The sequence below is a fragment of the Oryx dammah genome, unplaced genomic scaffold (assembly GCF_014754425.2).
Source record: "Oryx dammah isolate SB20612 unplaced genomic scaffold, SCBI_Odam_1.1 HiC_scaffold_10, whole genome shotgun sequence".
Taxonomy (NCBI): domain Eukaryota; kingdom Metazoa; phylum Chordata; class Mammalia; order Artiodactyla; family Bovidae; genus Oryx; species Oryx dammah.
In genome coordinates, this window is record NW_024070194.1 from 5869659 (window position 1) to 5886818 (window position 17160).

At 47.4% G+C, this 17160-nt stretch overlaps 1 protein-coding gene across 1 annotated transcript in view; it reads left to right on the plus strand.

Annotated features, from left to right (window-relative positions):
- KCNB1 (potassium voltage-gated channel subfamily B member 1) overlaps positions 1–17160 on the plus strand; it is a 112144-nt gene that overhangs the window by 36290 nt on the left and 58694 nt on the right. The window lies entirely within an intron of this gene.

Below are 17160 nucleotides of genomic sequence, written 5' to 3' on the forward strand. Positions count from 1 at the left end.
TCAATAAGGGTATGTTGAAAATTCAATTTTTTTCCTAAATACCAATAGAATTATGTCATATATTCTGCTCTGTACCTTGCTTTTTAACTATTAATAAATTAATAAACCTTAGAGCTCTTTCCACATCAGCAAAAACACATTTGCCTCATTTGTTTTTAACGGCTACATCATCTTCCAGGCCATGGCTGAACCATAATTTATTTAAGTAGACCCTCCATTGAGGTAGTTTCTGTTTTTTTTTCATTTTTCTTTTAATTTAATGTAATTAATTTATTTATTTTTGACTGAGCTGAATCTTTCTTGCTGCATGAGGGCTTTCTCTAGTTGAGACAAGCCGGGGCTACTCTCTAGCTGCGGTGTGCAGGCTTCTCATTGAGGTAGCTTCTCTTATTGCAGAACATGGGCTCTAGGGCTATTGAGCTTTAGTAGTTGAGGCTCACAGGCTTAGTTGCCCCGGGCCATGTGGAATCTTCCCAGACCAGGAATCAAACCTGTGACCCCTGCATTGGCTGGCAGATTCTTAACCTGTGGACCACCAGGGAAGTCCTGGCTTCCTTTTTTGTGATACCACACGTTGACTCTGCAAGCGCTTGTCTCTGATTCTGACGAAGACAACATCTCAGAGGGGTTGTCACTTGCCCTAGCTCACCCAGCACACCTCCAGACCCACTCCACCACACTGAGGCCCACCACTGAGTTTTTCCATCACCAATCTCAGAGAAAGCTGCCTTGCAACACTTTGATCTCCTGTACAGGGTATGGACCTTCAGCAAGGGTCTCTCAGACTTTGCAATGCTTCCCAAGAGCCTAATGCAGGCTCAGGAGAGTAAGAGCCCCTAGATGGACCTGGGACCCATTCCTCCAGAGCTGTGGTTAAGGCAACAGTTCTCAGCCAGGGGTGTTTTGGCACCCAGGGGACACTTGGCAATGTATGGAACACTTTGGGTTATCCCACCCAGGACGATGGGTGCTATTGGCATCTAGAGGGTAGAGGACAGGGATGGTGCTAAACATCCTCCAGTGCACGGCTCTCTAGACAAGAAAGATTCAGCCCCATGGTGCCTTGGTGGAGAAATCCTGTGTGAAGGGCATGGGCTCTGGCCCAGACTTCCTGGAACCAAAGGAAGTTTATCAGCTGGGTGATCTTAGGCAAGCTGTTTAACCTCTCTGTGCCTGTTTCCTTATCTGTAAAATGGGGATAAGAATAAGCACTCTCGGGACTTCTCTGATGGTCTGGTGGCTAAGAGTCCAAGCTCCCAATGCAGGGGCCTGGGTTTGATCCCTGGTCAGGGAACTAGATTCCCACACGCTACAGCTAAAAACCCTGCGTGCCCACACTGAAGATTCCATGGGCCGCGACTAAGACTGGGCATGGCCAAATAATAAACAAATGAGCAAATAAAAGAAGATGCCCCTTCTTCCAAACTTATGTATTAGGTTTGTAGAGCACTTTGGCAAGAGCTTAGCTCTCAGTATATGAGACCATAATTGGAATCCTCGGCCTGAGAATCTAGGTGTCAGAGTGAGCTGGAGGAAGATGTGCTCTGTAGCGAAAACAGGGCAGCCAGGCCGTTCCCTGCTCCGCAGCCCAGCCTCCCTCAGGGAGTGTGACTATAGTCCACAGATAGAAATAGAAGCCCCTGGATGCTACTGACCTCTGATCGGTCAGGAATGGAGAAAAAACTGCTCAGAAGACCGTTTCCATTTTGGGGGCTGAAAAAGCAGTTCCCAGGGGACCCTCAGATGTCAGGGATTTTCCAGAAGCTGAGCATGGAAAGGTCTTAGAGACCAACAACCCCAAGCTATTAATTTTACAGATGGGGAAACTGAGGCCCAGAGAGGGGGTAGGACTTGCTCATACAGCAAGGCAGTGGCAGATCTGAGCAGCTCCACCCAAAGGCCCTTCTCAAGCACAGACAGGTTTATCCAGGTTATAGTCATTCTTCCCTCTTTGATGAGAGCCTCCGGAGTCCAGCCTGCCTGGAAAGCAATGTCGTATAAGTGTTCACAATCACAGCTTTGACCTCAGACAGACCTTGGTTCAAATCCTAGTTCTACCAATCACCTGCTGTGACCTTGAGTAGGCCACGTACAATTCTCTGAGCCTCAGTAAAATGGGCATTAGAATTTTTTGTCATTGAAAGGGTTAAGGCAATGCCTGGGGGCTCTAGCACATTGCTGGTGGAATGCAAATTGGCCAAATTTCTTTGCAGGATGATCTGACATTTGGGAACACTTAAAAGGCATCTGGGGACTTCCCCGGTGGTCCAGTGGTTAAGACTCCACGCTCCTAATGCACGAGGCCCAGGTTCCATCCCTGGCCAGGGAACTAGATTCTGTGTGCCAAAACAAAGAGCCTGAGTGCTGCCACTAAGACCCAGCTCAGCCAAATAAGTAAATAAAAAGAAATATTTAAATTACAAAATAAATGACATCTGCCGTTTCTACTCCTGGATCTCCTGGAAGGCATGGCAACCCACTCCAATATTCTTGCCTGGAGAATCCCATGCACAGAGAAGCCTGTCAGACTACAGTCCATGGGGCTACAGTCCAGAGTCAGACCTGACTGAGTGACTAAACACACACACACACACGGAACACACACATGTACACAGCTATGCCCTCACATGTGGGAAATATGTGAACCTGGATAATCTTTGCAAGGTTGAGAAATGTGGCCCAAGAGGGGACTGGCTGAAGGACTTATGGGACATGAATACAAAGTCTTTGACACAATAATTTAATTAATTTTGAGACCTTTTGTGTACTGATCTGTAACAACTTCCAAGACATATCATTACGTGAATAAGTAAGATCCTGAAGAGTAGGTATAAAGAGTGCTACCTTTTCGTGGGGAAAAAAGAATACGAAGTGAAGTGAAGTTGCTCAGTGGTGTCTGACTCTTTGCGACCCCATAGACTATGGCCTACCAGGTTCCTCCATTCATGGGATTTTCCAGGCAAGAATACTTGAGTGGGTTGCCATTTCCTTCTCCAGGAGATCTTGCCAACCCAAGGATTGAACCCAGGTCTCCCACATTGTAGGCAGACGCTTTACCGTCTGAGCCACCAGGAAAAATATAAATGCTATGTATGAATAATACATTAGTCAGGAAGGCATGCAGCTACAAGGGACAGAACATTCAACAAACAATGAATGAACAAACACAACAAAAGTCCAGAGTTGGGTAAACCAGTGCCAACCCAAATTCCCAAGGATTCAAGCATCTTCCTTCTTCCTTCTTCCCCATTCAGAGTGTGTGGCTTTGATCCTTGTGGTTTCAAAATGGCTGCACTGCCTCCAGGTATTGAGTCCACATTCCAGGCAGGAAGGAAAATGAAGGACAAAGAGCAAAAGGAAAATAAAAAGACAAGTCTTCTTTTCTAGGTGCTTTGTCTTTGGGGGCAAGTAGAAAGGGATGCTTTGCCCAGAGACTTTTGCCTGCATTTCATTGCACAGAACTGAGGGCTGATCCTTGTTGGGATTCTGTTAGTAAGCTGGAGGATGGATATTGAGTAGGGGGTCCACCATTCATAGCTCATCACTGGGAGGATCCATAAGAAACTAGGAACAGTGCTTGGTTCCAGGGAGGGGAGCTGAACCACAAGCAATGGGGACAGAGGGAGATTCCCCCCGCCTTTAGCTGTATGTATATCATCTTGTACAGTTTTGATTTTCAAATGATATACATGTATTACCTTCTCAAAAAATATTATTTATGTAAAAATATAATTTAGAAAAAAGGCAATGTCTACAAAATGCCTGGAATACAATAGGCTCTCAGTAAAACCGACCTTCTATTTAAGCATTTGTTTAAGCATCAGATGTGGATTAGATTGCCAGGTCTGCCACATCTAAGCTTTGTGATCTAGGGCATGTATCTTCATCTTTCTGTGCTTCCATTTCCTTGAACAAGATACAGAAAAACACATTCTTTGAGCGGCTGGCAGAGAATTCCTCCCAGGAGCCCAGTGCTGTTGCGGAGACCTCTTTAAATAAGTGAGCTTCTGGAGGCAGTGGGGGTGCAGCCAATGCTTCCCAGGAAGGGAGTGAAATTATGCTTCGTGAGATAAACAGAAGAATTGCTGGTGGGAATAGGGCATTGTTGTTCAGTCGCTCAGTCATGTCCAACTCTTTGCAGCTCCATGGACTGCAGCACACCAGGCTTCCCTGTCCTTCACTATCTCCCAGAGTTTGCTCAAACTCATGTCCATTAAGTTGGTGATGCCATCCAACCGTCTCATCCTCTGTTGCCCCCTTCTCCTCCTGCCCTCAACCTTTCCCAGCATCAGGGTCTTTTCCAATGAGTAGGTTCTTTGCATCAGGTGGCCAAAGTATTGGAGTTTCAGCTTCAGCATCAGTCCTTCCAATGAATATTCAGGATAGGTTTCCTTTAGGATTGACTGGTTTGATCTCTTGCTGTCCAAGAATCTCCAGAATCACAATTTGAAAGCCTCAGTTCTTCCGTGCTCAGCTTTCTTTATGGTCCAACTCTCACATCCATACATGACTACTGGAAAAACCACAACTTTGACTATATGGACCTTTGTTGGCAAAGTGATGTCTCTGCTTTTTAATACACTGTCTAGGCTTTTCATAGCTTTTTTTGAGTGCCAACTCTGTGCCAGGCACTGTTCCAAGTGCTCTTACATACATTTGCTCACTTAACCCAGACAACAGTCATTCAAGGGGTCAATTATTATTACCATTTTATCGATGAAGAAACTAAGTAAAATAAAAAAGAAATAAATTAAAAAAAAAAAAAAGAAAGAAACTAAGTCTGGGAACTTCCCCAGGTAGTCCAGTGATTAAGACTCTGAGTTTTGAATGCAAGGGGCGCATGTTCCATCCCTGGTGGGGAAACTGGGCTCCTGCATGCCATGTGGTCTGGCAAAAAAGAAGAAAGAAACTGAGTCTGCCGTTAAGTCTGCCAGAATGGCAGCGCTGGATGGAGTTGGGTTTCTCATGGAAATTGGTAGTAGAGGCTGAGCCAGGGCCCAGGTGGGGACAGGACACTTGGTCACAGGAGAGGGATACAGCAAGGATCCTGAGTCTACGCTTTCATAGGAGCTTTCAGGGTTCTGGGTAGGGTCTGCGGATTGGGTGTTGACCTTGGACAGTGTGAGGAATTCAGACTGTTCATTAGGTAGGAAGCCCCCTCTCTAAAAGTCCCTGCAAATGTCAGGGCTGTAGGGAGGTGCAGGCAAGTCCAGGGATGGGACGGTGCACTCCACACCAGCTCCTGAACACTTTCCACACCTCCTCTTTCAGCCTCCAGGCCAGGCCCCCATCATCTCTCACCTGGTCCGTCATGGTAGCCTCCTCCCTGGTTTCCCAGCTTCCCTCCTGCCGACTTCCACCCCCGAGTCCACTCTCCATCCCCAGCCAAAGGGCATCCAAACACCTGAGTCAGAACCCATCCCCCCTCTACTCTCAACTGCCTCACGGCTCCCACCTCGCTCAGAATAAAGCTACCATTCTCAGCACAGCCTACCAGCCCCTCCATGATCCAGCCCCCATCAATTCTCTGGTGTCACTTCCTGCTACCCTCCCCCTGACTCCTTACATTCCAGCCCCACTGGATTTTTTTTTAAACTTTTTTTTGGTGGAGGGAGAAGGGAGCTGCATGTGATCTTTAGCTGCAGCATGTGGGATCTAGTTCCCCGACTAGGAATTGAACCCAGACCTCCTGCATTGGGAGTGTGGAGTCTTAGCCACTGGGCCACCAGGGAAGTCCCCAGCCCCACTGAATTATTGCTCCTGCCTCAGTGCCTTTGCACTTGCTGTTTCTCCAGGTGCTGTCCCACCAGATATCAGTGACTCCCTCCATCTCTTTACTCAGGTTCAAATGTCACCTCCTCAGAGTGGCCTCCCTGAACCGCAGTGCCTCGCCCCTGCCACCTATCCCTGTCTTCCCTTCCTGCTTTATTTTTCTTATCTCCACAAGTCAAATGACACTTTTGTTTGTTCCCTTGTCTCCTCTTGTTAGCTTCCTGAGAGGCCAGGCACTTTGTTTGCTCACTCAGCTCATAAATATGCCTATCTGTTTGCATACATGTCCACATATATATAACAGCTCTGTTGAGATATTGAGTGTCATTCACCCATTTAAAATGTACAATTCAATCATTTTTAGTATATATGGAGTTGGTGCAACCATCACTGTAATCAATTTTAAAGCATTTAAAAAATAGTTTTGTTTAATAAGAGGAGACCCTTGCTCACATAAACGCTCTATCGTTTTATTTTTTTGGCCACACCACACAGCATGTGGGACCTTAGTTCCCTGACCAGGGATTGAACCCAAACCCCCTGCAGTGGGAGCATGGAGTCTTAACCACTGGAACAGCAGAGAAGTCCCTGAAGCATTTTTGTCATCCCAGAAAGAAAAGCCGTACGCACTAACAATCACTCTCTATTTCCCCCTTCCAGTCCTCGGCGACCACTGACCTACTTTCTGTCTCTGTGGTTTGCTTCTTCTGGACATTTCACATAAGTGGAGTCATGCAACATACAGCCTTCTGTGTCTGGCTTCTTTCGGGTAGCATAATGTTCTCAAAGTTCTTTCACGTAACATGTATCAGTAGCTCATTCATTTCTATGGCTGAGTAACATTCCGTTGTATGGAAGACGCTGCATTTTGCTTATCCTTCAACAGCTGATGGATATTCAGGTTGTTTCTTCCTTTGGCTATGATAAATAATGCTGCTGTGAACATTTGTAAACAAGTTCTTACGTGCACATAGGTTGTCATTTCTCTTGGGTATATGCTTAGGAGTGGGATTGCCAGATCATTTGGTAACTCTATGTTTAACCTTCTGAGGAGCTGCCAGACTGTTTCCCAAAGTGGCTGTGCCTTCTTGCATTCCCACCAGCAATATTTGAGAGTTCCAGTTCCTCTACACTTGTTCAGTTCAGTTCAGTCGCTAAGTCATGTCCGACTCTTTGCGACCCCATGAACCACAGCACACCAGGCCTCCCTGTCCATCACCAAGTCCCGGAGTCCACCCAATCCGATGTCCATCGAGTTGGTGATGCCATCCAACCATCTCATCCTCTGTCGTCCCCTTCTCTGCTTGCTTTCAATCTTTCCCAGAATCAGGGTCTTTTCAAATGAGTCAGCTCTTCTCATCAGGTGGCCAAAGTATTGGAGTTTCAGCTTCAATATCAGTCCCTCAGATGAACACCCAGGACTGATCTCCTTAAGAATGGACTGGTTGGATCTCCTTGCAGTCCAAGGGACTCTCAAGAGTCTTCTCCAACACCACAGTTCAAAAGCATCAATTCTTCAGCACTCAGCTTTCTTTATAGTCCAACTCTCACATCCATACATGACCACAGGAAAAACCATAGTCTTGACTAGACAGACCTTTGTCGGCAAAGTAATGTCTCTGCTTTTTAATATGCTGTCTAGGTTGGTCATAACTTTCCTTCCAAGGAGCAAGTGTCTTTTAATTTCATGGCTGCAATCACCATCTGCAGTGATTTTGGAGCCCAGAAAAATAAAGTCTGACACTGTGTCCACTGATTCCCCATCTATTTGCCATGAAGTGATGGGACCGGATGCCATGATCTTCATTTTCTGAATGTTGAGCTTTAAGCCAACTGTTTCACTCTCCTCTTTCACTTTCATCAAGAGGCTCTTTAGTTCTTCACTTTCTGCCATAAGGGTGGTGTCATCTGCATATCTGAGGTTATTGATATTTCTCCCGGCAAACTTGATTCCAGCTTGTGCTTCCTCCAGCCCAGCGTTTCTCATGATGTACTCTGCATATAAGTTAAATAAGCGGGGTGACAATATACAGCCTTGACGTACTCCTTTTCCTATTTGGAACCAGTCTGTTGTTCCATGTCCAGGTCTAACTGTTGCTTCCTGATCTGCATATAGGTTTCTCAAGAGGCAGGTCAGGTGGTCTGGTATTCCCATCTCGTGAAGAATTTTCCACAGTTTATTGTGATCCACACAGTCAAAGGCTTTGGCATAGTCAATAAAGCAGAAATAGATGTTTTTCTGGAACTCTCTTGCTTTTTCCATGATCCAGCGGATGTTGACAACTTGATCTCTGGTTCCTCTGCCTTTTCTAAAACCAGCTTGAACATCTGGAAGTTAACGGTTCACGTATTGCTGAAGCCTGGCTTGGAGAATTTTGAGCATTACTTTACTAGCATGTGAGAGGAGTGCAATTGTGCAGTAGTTTGAGCATTCTTTGGCATTAGAATGAAAACTGACCTTTTCCAGTCCTGTGGCCACTGCTGAGTTTTCCAAATTTGCTGGCATATTGAGTGCAGCACTTTCACAGCATCATCTATCAGGATTTGAAAGAGCTCAACTGGAATTCCATCGCCTCTACTAGCTTTGTTCGTAGTGATGCTTTCTAAGGCCCAGTTGACTTCACATTCCAGGATGTCTGGCTCTAGGTGAGCGAGCACACCATCTTGATCTACACTTCTTACTGTCTGTTTTTTGTGTTGTTTTTTTTTTTATTCTAGCCATCCTAATGGGCATGAAGTAGAATTTCCCATTGTTTTTCTTATTTAATTTAAAAAAAAATTTATTTGACTGCACTGGATCTTAGTTGCAGCATGCAAACTCTTAACTGCAGAATGTGAGATCTAGTTCCCTGACCAGGGACTGAACCCAAGCCCCCTGCATTGGGAGTGTGGAGTTTTAGCCATGGGACCACCAGGGAAGTCCCTTCCCAGTGTTTTTGATTTGCCTTTCCCTGATGGCTAATCATGAACATTACTTGAGAGAGTGAATTGAATGACAAAATCTACATGGCTCAGCCAACTCACTGCTCTCCAGATTAGGGCAGGGCTGAAGCCTGATGCTAAGAGGACTGCCCCACCCCTGCAACACACACACAAACACACACTTCATGGGCACTGACTTTAAACCAGAAAAAATAAGGAGCCGTGTGACTTGCAGCATGAGGGCACTCCAGAAGTGAAAGCAGCAAGTACAGATGTCCTGGGGTGGAAATGCATTTAGTAGTTTCTAGGACTAGAAGGGAGGCCAGTGTGTGGGCATGGAAGGGAGGGAGGGAGCAGGAGGTGAGGTCAGCAGGCTTGAAGGGAGCTGCAGATCAGGGTAAGTGACCTCGCAGGGAGACCTCTAGAGAGAACCCAGATTGGAACCTGGCTCTCGGGACCTGTAGCCCAGGGCTCTCTCGGGGGCCACACACTCTTCCGTCACACTTGCTCTCCTCTCCACTCCCAGGAGAAGGCATCTCGTGGGGGTCTGTAGCTCTCCTGCCCAGTGGCTGGGGGGACACAACATGACCCTCTTTTCCCAGCCCTGTTGGGGACCAGCATCAGCCTTCACTGGAGCCCAGGTCCGCCACTTCCCGACTGCGTGGCCTTGGCCAAGGGACCTGACCTCTCTGGGCCTCAGGTTCCTCCTTTGCCAAATGGAGATCTCACCTCAGAAGGTCTGTGTGAGAATTAACGCAAGCTGAGACTGCGACTTCCCTGGTGATCCAGTGGTTAAGAATCCACCTAGCAGTGCAGGGGATGCGGGTTCGATCCCGGGTTGGGGAACTCAGATGTCACATGCCACGACGCAAGGAAGATTCCGAGTGCTGCAAACTAAGACCCGACACAGCCAAATACATACGTGTATCTAAAAAAAAAAAAAAAACACATTCAAGTGAAGCTTTAAAAAAGTAGGGTGAGATAGACCTAGTGCTTAGACTGGCACCTTGTAAATGCTTAACAAATCTGGCTTTTATTATTTCAACTGCTTTTTCATTTTATTTTTACTCCTGCCCTATACTGTGTGTGATGGGCAGGGGTGGGGGTGCTTCTGGTTGGCATAACTTGGAGCCAGGGATCTGGAGGCAGAGGGAGGAGGGGGAGGGTCCAGGGCACAGACCCCCAGGAGGGGTCTCATCTGACATTGTAGGCCCAGTGCTAAGAGGATAAGTGAGTGAGCTGTGAGTCAGGAAGAACTTATAAGGCACTTCCCTGGTGGTCCAGTGGTTAAGACATCCCCTTCCAATGTGGGGGTTGCAGGTTTGATCCCTGGTCGGGGGAGCTAAAATTTTACTTGTCTCATGACCAAAACAAATAAAATAAAATAAAACAGAAACAATACTGTAAAAAATTTAATACAGATTTTTAAAATGTGGTCCACATAAAAAGAAATTTTTTTAAAGAAGCTTGCAGGGTACCTACGATGTGCCAGGCCTGTGGCTAGGCATAAGTGGAGCGGGGATGGAGAACCAAACAGAGTTAGCATCACTGCGGACACCTTCCCCTCCCACTGCCACCCCCACCCTCAGGCTGGCAGCTCCAAACTGACCATAGGCACTGTCTTGAGCTCCCAACTCCTGCAGTAGCGCTGGGCTCCACGCTCGGAAGGGCCCCACACTTTGTTTATGCTCTGCTGTCACTGTCTGGAAAATCATAATAATTTCTGAACAAGGGGCCCTGCATTTTCACTTGGCACTGGGTTCTGTATATCAGGCATCCAGCCCTGGCTGACACGGAGCTGAGCTAGAAGGCCCCCCTTTCCTTGCCAGAGCCAGCCAAATGCATGCTTGCTTTCTTTTGGGATCTGGAGACATTATTTGATCTCTCATCAAGCGGCTTGTGAGTTTCCTCGGAGGGTCAAGAGAAGTGTTTGTCTTTTAGAGCAACCAGAGAGCCCAGGAAATAGGGAGAAAGAGGGCCACACGATGCTCTAATAGGGAGGAGGTGGGGGCTGCAAAGAGTTGGATATGACTTAGCGACTAAACAACCGCAACAAAAAAAGATGGGGGGGCGCTGATTATCAGGGACTTTGTCCCCTAAGGTTTTTCTATAAATCACACCTCTGACTCCCAGGACCCCAGAACCTCCCAGAAGGGAAGGGAAACACCACTGGTCAGCACCACTTTGTGCCCAGAGCTTTCCCTAATGTTATTTCACTGAACCGTCATCATTATTATTATCAGTCCGTTTTGCACAGGATGAAGCTAAGACTCCGCAAGGCAATGCTGATTGCTTAAGATCCCCTGGCTCGTGGGAGCAGGGGAGGGAGATGGAGCAGAAGGGGGTGGCAGAAGAGCAGGACCACGTTACCCATTTCACGGGTCCCGAGAACTTTGGCCTCGCTCCCCGAAAACTACTAAACGTTACAGTTGATGGCTGCATTGACACAAAGGTGAATAGAGTAAGATTACATATGAAAACATCTTCTGCTGTCTAAAAGTCCGTTGTCTTTTGGGGATTTCCCTGGTGGTTCGGCAGTTAGGACTCCTTGCTTTTCACTGCCAAGGGCCCAGGTCTGATCCCTGGTCGGTGACCTAAGATCCCTCAAGCCATGCAGCACAACCAAAAAAAAATTAAAATTTCATGGTCTTCCTTCTAATTATAAAGTAGTGAGAACACTGGGGAGAGGTCCCTAGAATCCACGTGAGCCCCACACTCTGTCCCTCCGGCGTTTCATAGAGAACTTGGCCCTGGCAGGTGTAAAGGCAGAGAAAAAAGAGAAGAGAGGAGCAGGGAGAAGGTAGAGGAAGAAGAAACACCAAGACTGCAACGAAACAGGATTGGCGGCAGCCAGAATTTCTGCTCTCTGCCCAAGCGTTTGCACCCTGAGACTCGCCTGCCCTGATACCCCTCTCTCCCTGACCACCTGGACTCACCTCCTCTGGAAGCTCTCTTCTTTTTTATTTATTTATTTATATTATCACACTACATAAGATGTGGGATCTTCATTCCCTGACTGGGGGCAAGCCCACATTCCCTGCAGTGGAAGGGTCTTAAACACTAGACCACCAGGGAAGTCCCATCTCTGGAAGCGTTATCTTCCCAGCCTGCACCTGTCTGAAGCTACATCTAAATCAGCCTTGTCCCAGGACCACCACCCCACCTGTTCTAGAAGCCACTACCCCGCTTCCCAGACTGGACCTGGGTCTTCTGATTTATGCCATCACCTTGGCGGGCCAACCAGTCACACAGCCAAGCACTGTCACCTTTTGCTGCCATCAACACGGCTCTTTACTCTCGGGAAAATTTACCAGGCATTATGACTAATACCAGATGGTTACGGCCATTAATATGTATGGTTTTCAGTCCCAGGAGGGGACTTGGGCGCTAACTGGCACTCTTCTCTTTCCTTCTTTTCTCAATACGGCTGCCGATTTCCAATATTCTGGGTTTCAGCTTCTTCGTTTCAAAGGGAAATATCGCGTGAAGCATTTTCTTATTTCTGGATGGTTCTTTCATTCCATTCCCTCATTTCCTTCTGATCCTGTAAGCAGTCTAGAAACACGCCGGATGCGCTGGGGGCTCCGGGATACTGACGAAGGGCTGAGGTCGCGGCTGAGCGGAAGATGGCTGCGCTGAGCTGCCAGGAGAGGCAGTGCTTCTGCCCGGAGGAAGGGGAGAGGGAGGGAGACAGCAGGGAACGTGTACATTTGCCCAGAAACAGAGCCCCATCTCAGACACCCACGCCTTCCTCTATCTCTAATCAAACACTTTCTGGTCTTTTTATATAAGGTAGAATCTAAATCAACCCCTCCCAACACCCCATCTCTGGGTTGGCTGGACAAATGGGGGTGTTTGGGGGCTCAGATTGGAGAGGACAGATCACACTCCTCCTCTGGCTCTCAGATTTGGGGGGTACTGGGAGCTGATGTTGCCTGCGCTAAGAGAGGTGTCCTTTGTCATTTCTCCGTTTCGAATGGAAGATATGTTGCAACTGGCAGCCTGTTGCCACGGTCACTAAGGCGCTTCCTTCTGAGGGAGGGTGGGGAGTGGCCTGCCTGGGGGGTCCCCGGACGGCCTCGCCCTCTTCCCGTATGGGTTCCCTCTGCTGGGGCTGGACTCATCTCAGAACGCCTTTCTGGAGCTGCAGGCGAGTGAGGTGCCAGAAGGCCCCTGGGCTGGGATGGAGCGCTGGTATCCGGACTGAGGCCACAGTCGAGCTCCGGAAAAGGGCAACCGTGCCAGAAAATGGGCAGAAAGTACTGCCAAACCTCCCGATTATCTAAATGAGAAGCTTGGTTTATAGGCTCACCCTCCCAATTACTTTTATTGTTGGCAAAGACGGCACATCGTAAAAATTTTAAGAACAGCGTGGGCCAAACAAAACACGTGCGTGGGCCAGCCATTTTGTCTGGCCGGTTCCGCGACCAGAGCGGAGAAGCCTCATCCGCGCTTTTGGGGTCGCGAGGTCAGCGAATCCAGGAAAACCGCTTTGTGAGGAGACACTGGCAGGCAGATTCTTGGCCACTGCTCCACCGGGCGAGTCCCTGTTGGTATTGATGCTGGGCTCACAGAGGGGCGCGTGGCCTGCGTCTACCCCCAGCTTGCCGAGCGCGTTTGAACGCTCCGCCCTCCCAGGGTCTCCCCATCCATCTGTACCACGATGGGGCTGGATCATTTCGGAGGATCTGGCTACTGCTCACGGACTGCCCCTCCTATGCTCATGTACTCTGTGTGATGCCCAGAAATTTCCAGAGATTCCACAGCCAAAAGACTGCTGCCTCCGTCCGTTCACATCCTCATTACCAGTGACCTGTTGAACAGCCTCTGTGACCGTGGCTTTACTGGGAATGGGGATGAAGCCCTGAGGAGGATAGGCAAGATCCCTGCCCACATGAGCTCAGCTCCTGCTGGTAGAGGCAGGAAAAATGGAAGGGTCATCTGCATTTCTGCTCAGACACTGGCGAGATGCTGGGCTTAACTCATTACCTGGATTGGTTTGGACAATGTCCTGTCTTTTCAGACTCAGCTGAGCTCTTATAGCCTCCAGGAAACCTTCCCTAACCAATTTCCCCACCCCTCTTCCACCTGCCGCCCCCATGAGTCCCCAGGATTTGCCTCTGATTTTTCAACTTCCACACTGTTGACATCTGGGTAATTCTGTAGTGGGGACTGTCCTGTACACTATAGTATGTTTAATAGTATCACATACCTCTACCTACTAGATGCCAGTAGCATCCCGGATATGCCCTCACACACACACATACACACACACACACACACACACACACACACACACAATTATTGCAACAAAAATGTCCTGTGGAGGGGAAAAAAATCACCTTTGGGTAAAAAGTGCTGGTTTGAGACCATTATGGTGGCCCCATTCCTTTTGCCAGGGATGGCTTAGATGTGGATATGTGATGCCACCCATCAGTTCTGCTGGGACATTTCTGGAAGGGTTGTCATCTATTTCAGAAAATGATAGGAGGATGAGAAGGACTTTTTTCCTGTTCTTGGTTGTGGTCATGTCTTCACATGATGGTCAAATGATGGCAGCCACTTTGGGTCCATGAGGTGAGTGAGCCTGCGAAAAGAGCCAATCCTCTGAGGCTGGTAGAGCAGATGGTAGAGAACTTGGATCTCTGATAATATTGTTGTGAACCTCAGTGATGGGGTAAGTTTATCTCGGGATATTTTGTTATGTGAAGCTATAAATCTCCTGCTTGTTTGACCCTTTCTTAGTCAGAATTTTCTATTTCATGAACCAAGAGCATTTCTCACTGATAAATCATGCTTTAGACCTTATCTCACATGTCAACTTCCTCACAGAGATCTCCTTTGCTCCCTGGTAGAAATGAGGTTGCCCTGATTATTCTGAACTTTCCTCTGGTGGCTTTCATCCAGTTTATGTTAATATTTTGTGCATCTGTTAAGACTCATCTTCCCCACTAGTCTGTGAGCTCCATGAGGACAAAGAACCTGTTTTATCTTTTCTTTCCACCATACCCAGTGACTAACACAGTGCCTGACATGTAGGAGACCCTCGATATACTTTTGTTGAAATAATGAATGAATGGGGAAATGGGTGGGCATATGGATAGAGATATGAAAAGGGGTGTGTTTGAAGCTGTGCCTGTAAACTTTGGTGGGGAAGTCTTCTTAGGTTTGCTGAACCTAGAACTTCAAAAGTAAAGGGAGGGCCCCTGAAAAGCATCTCATTCAGCTCTGAAGAAAGCACGCCTGTGAAATTACATTATGCAAATGCTTCACAAGACAACAACCTTGTCTTCCTTGAACCTAGACATCAGGGTTATTTGAGAAGTGGCTACAAGAGGCCGCCACAGTGCAGAGCAGCCTGCCAGGCCGTGGAAGGACAGAGTCGAGAAAAACAGCACAGATTTAGCCTAAAATCCCTGGGTGGGTGGAGGTCTGAGGAAAGCTGGCTTTGTTCAACTGAAATCTGATGAAATGTGGAGAATCATTCTATCAGAGGTAGTGAGGAGTGTTCTAGCTGAATCACCCACCTGGACAGTGAAGGGGGCAGTGAGCTGGGATTTTGTGGTTCAGATGCGGAAACCAAGGCCCACAGAGAGCGAGGAACTTGACTGGCATTCCCCAGCAAGTGGCCCCAAGTCACCTGGCTAGTTGCTTGTACTGTGCTATAGCTGAAAGCATCACACTCTTTGTGACCTTGGGTAAGTCACTTCCTTTCTCTGAGCCTCCATCTCTTTGCTGGGATAATCGGGGTGGCGAGGTTCTCTCAAACTAAGCAAGGTGGGTGGCTTCAGCAAGGCATCAAGGAACAAGCCCACAGGTGAATCGTTGGGGCTTGGGGTTGGAATTCTGTCTTGAAAGCCTTCTTGAGACATCTAGAAAGACAGCATGGGGCTGCCTGAACTGGGGATATTTTCTTATTTGTGTGTTTCCCTTTCTAACTAAAACTCTGTTGTCATGGAAATGCTTCTCTTGGTATTTTTTTTTTAATGGTTTGGTTGGGATGTAATTCATGGCATAAAATTTACCCATTTAAAAGGTATAACTCAGGGGTTTCCCCGGCAGTCCAGTGGTTAAGATGTGAGCTTCCACTGCAAGGGGCATTGGTTCAGTCCCTGGTCAGGGAACTAAGATCCCACATGCCTCAAAGTGCAGCCAAAAAATACATAAATAAAATAAAACCCTGTGAACCTATATATTTTTAAAAGGTATGACTCAGTAGTTTTTAGTATATTTGCAGAGTTTGTGCAGCCATCACCTCAGTCTAATTCTAGAACATTTACATCATCCCCCAAAGAAACCCCATACCCATGAGCAGTCACGCTCCATTCGTGGGTTCCCCCTGCCCCTGGCAACCAGTAACCTGCTCTCTGTCCATCTAGAGTTGCCTCTTCTGGACACTCCCTATAAATGAATCCTACACTGGTGGCCTTTCGCGTCTGGCTCCTTTCAGTTAGCGTCGTGTGTTCAAGGCTCATCCCTGTTGTAGCAGGTATCAGTGCTTCATTCCTTTTTATGGATGAATAATATCCCATCATATGGATATGCCACATTTGGCACATCCTTCATCAGTTTGTAGACATTTGGGTTTTTTCTACCTCCTGGCTTTTATGACTAAGGCTGCTGTGAACATTCGTGTACATGCTTTCATGTGGAAAGAGGTTTTCGGTTCTCTTGGATCTATACCCAAGAGTGGAACTGCTGGCTCGTATGGCACCTCCGTTTAACAGCCTGAGGAACTGCTCTCTGGGTCTTTCTCCCTGCAGACTGTGGAGCAGAATTCAGGTCAGAGCTGCTCTTGTGGGCCAAGGCTTTCACCTCATAGTTGGATGTTGCCAAGCTCTCTTCCTCTACTTGAACATTCTAAAGGGATCCCACAGTAAGACATTTGGGATTCAGGTCTGCTTCTTCAAGGTTGTGCGATCTCGGGTAGGTGACTAAACCTCTCTAACCTCCATTTCCTTCCCTGCAAAATAAGGAAAGATGCCATTCCTAGCTTGAAAGATAATTATGACAGTCAAAATGAGGACACGTGTGAAAGAAGTATTTGTAAAAGCTAAAGACAGCTGTGTGTTACTGTGCAGCTGCTATGCCGTGTCCAGCTCTTTGCGACCACCTGGACTGCAGCACACCAGCAGAGATGTTATTTATTCATTCAACAGATATTTATCAAGAGCCTATTATTTGCCAGATGCTATGTTATGTGATGGATATGGACCTGTGACCAAGGCAAATAAAATGCACGCCTTCTGAGATTTTACATTCTGGTCTTGTGGCCAGCCATTCTATAATCTTGAGCAAACCATGCTTCCTTTTCAGGCCTGTTTTACCACCTGTTAAAGGGGTGTGCTGGATACATCCAGGTGCAGTCCATCAGTAAATGAACCATACTGGGCACAAATGAACCATACTGCACGGACACAAACTCCCAAACTGCAGGGATTATCTTTAGGAAAAAGGAGAGTGGGC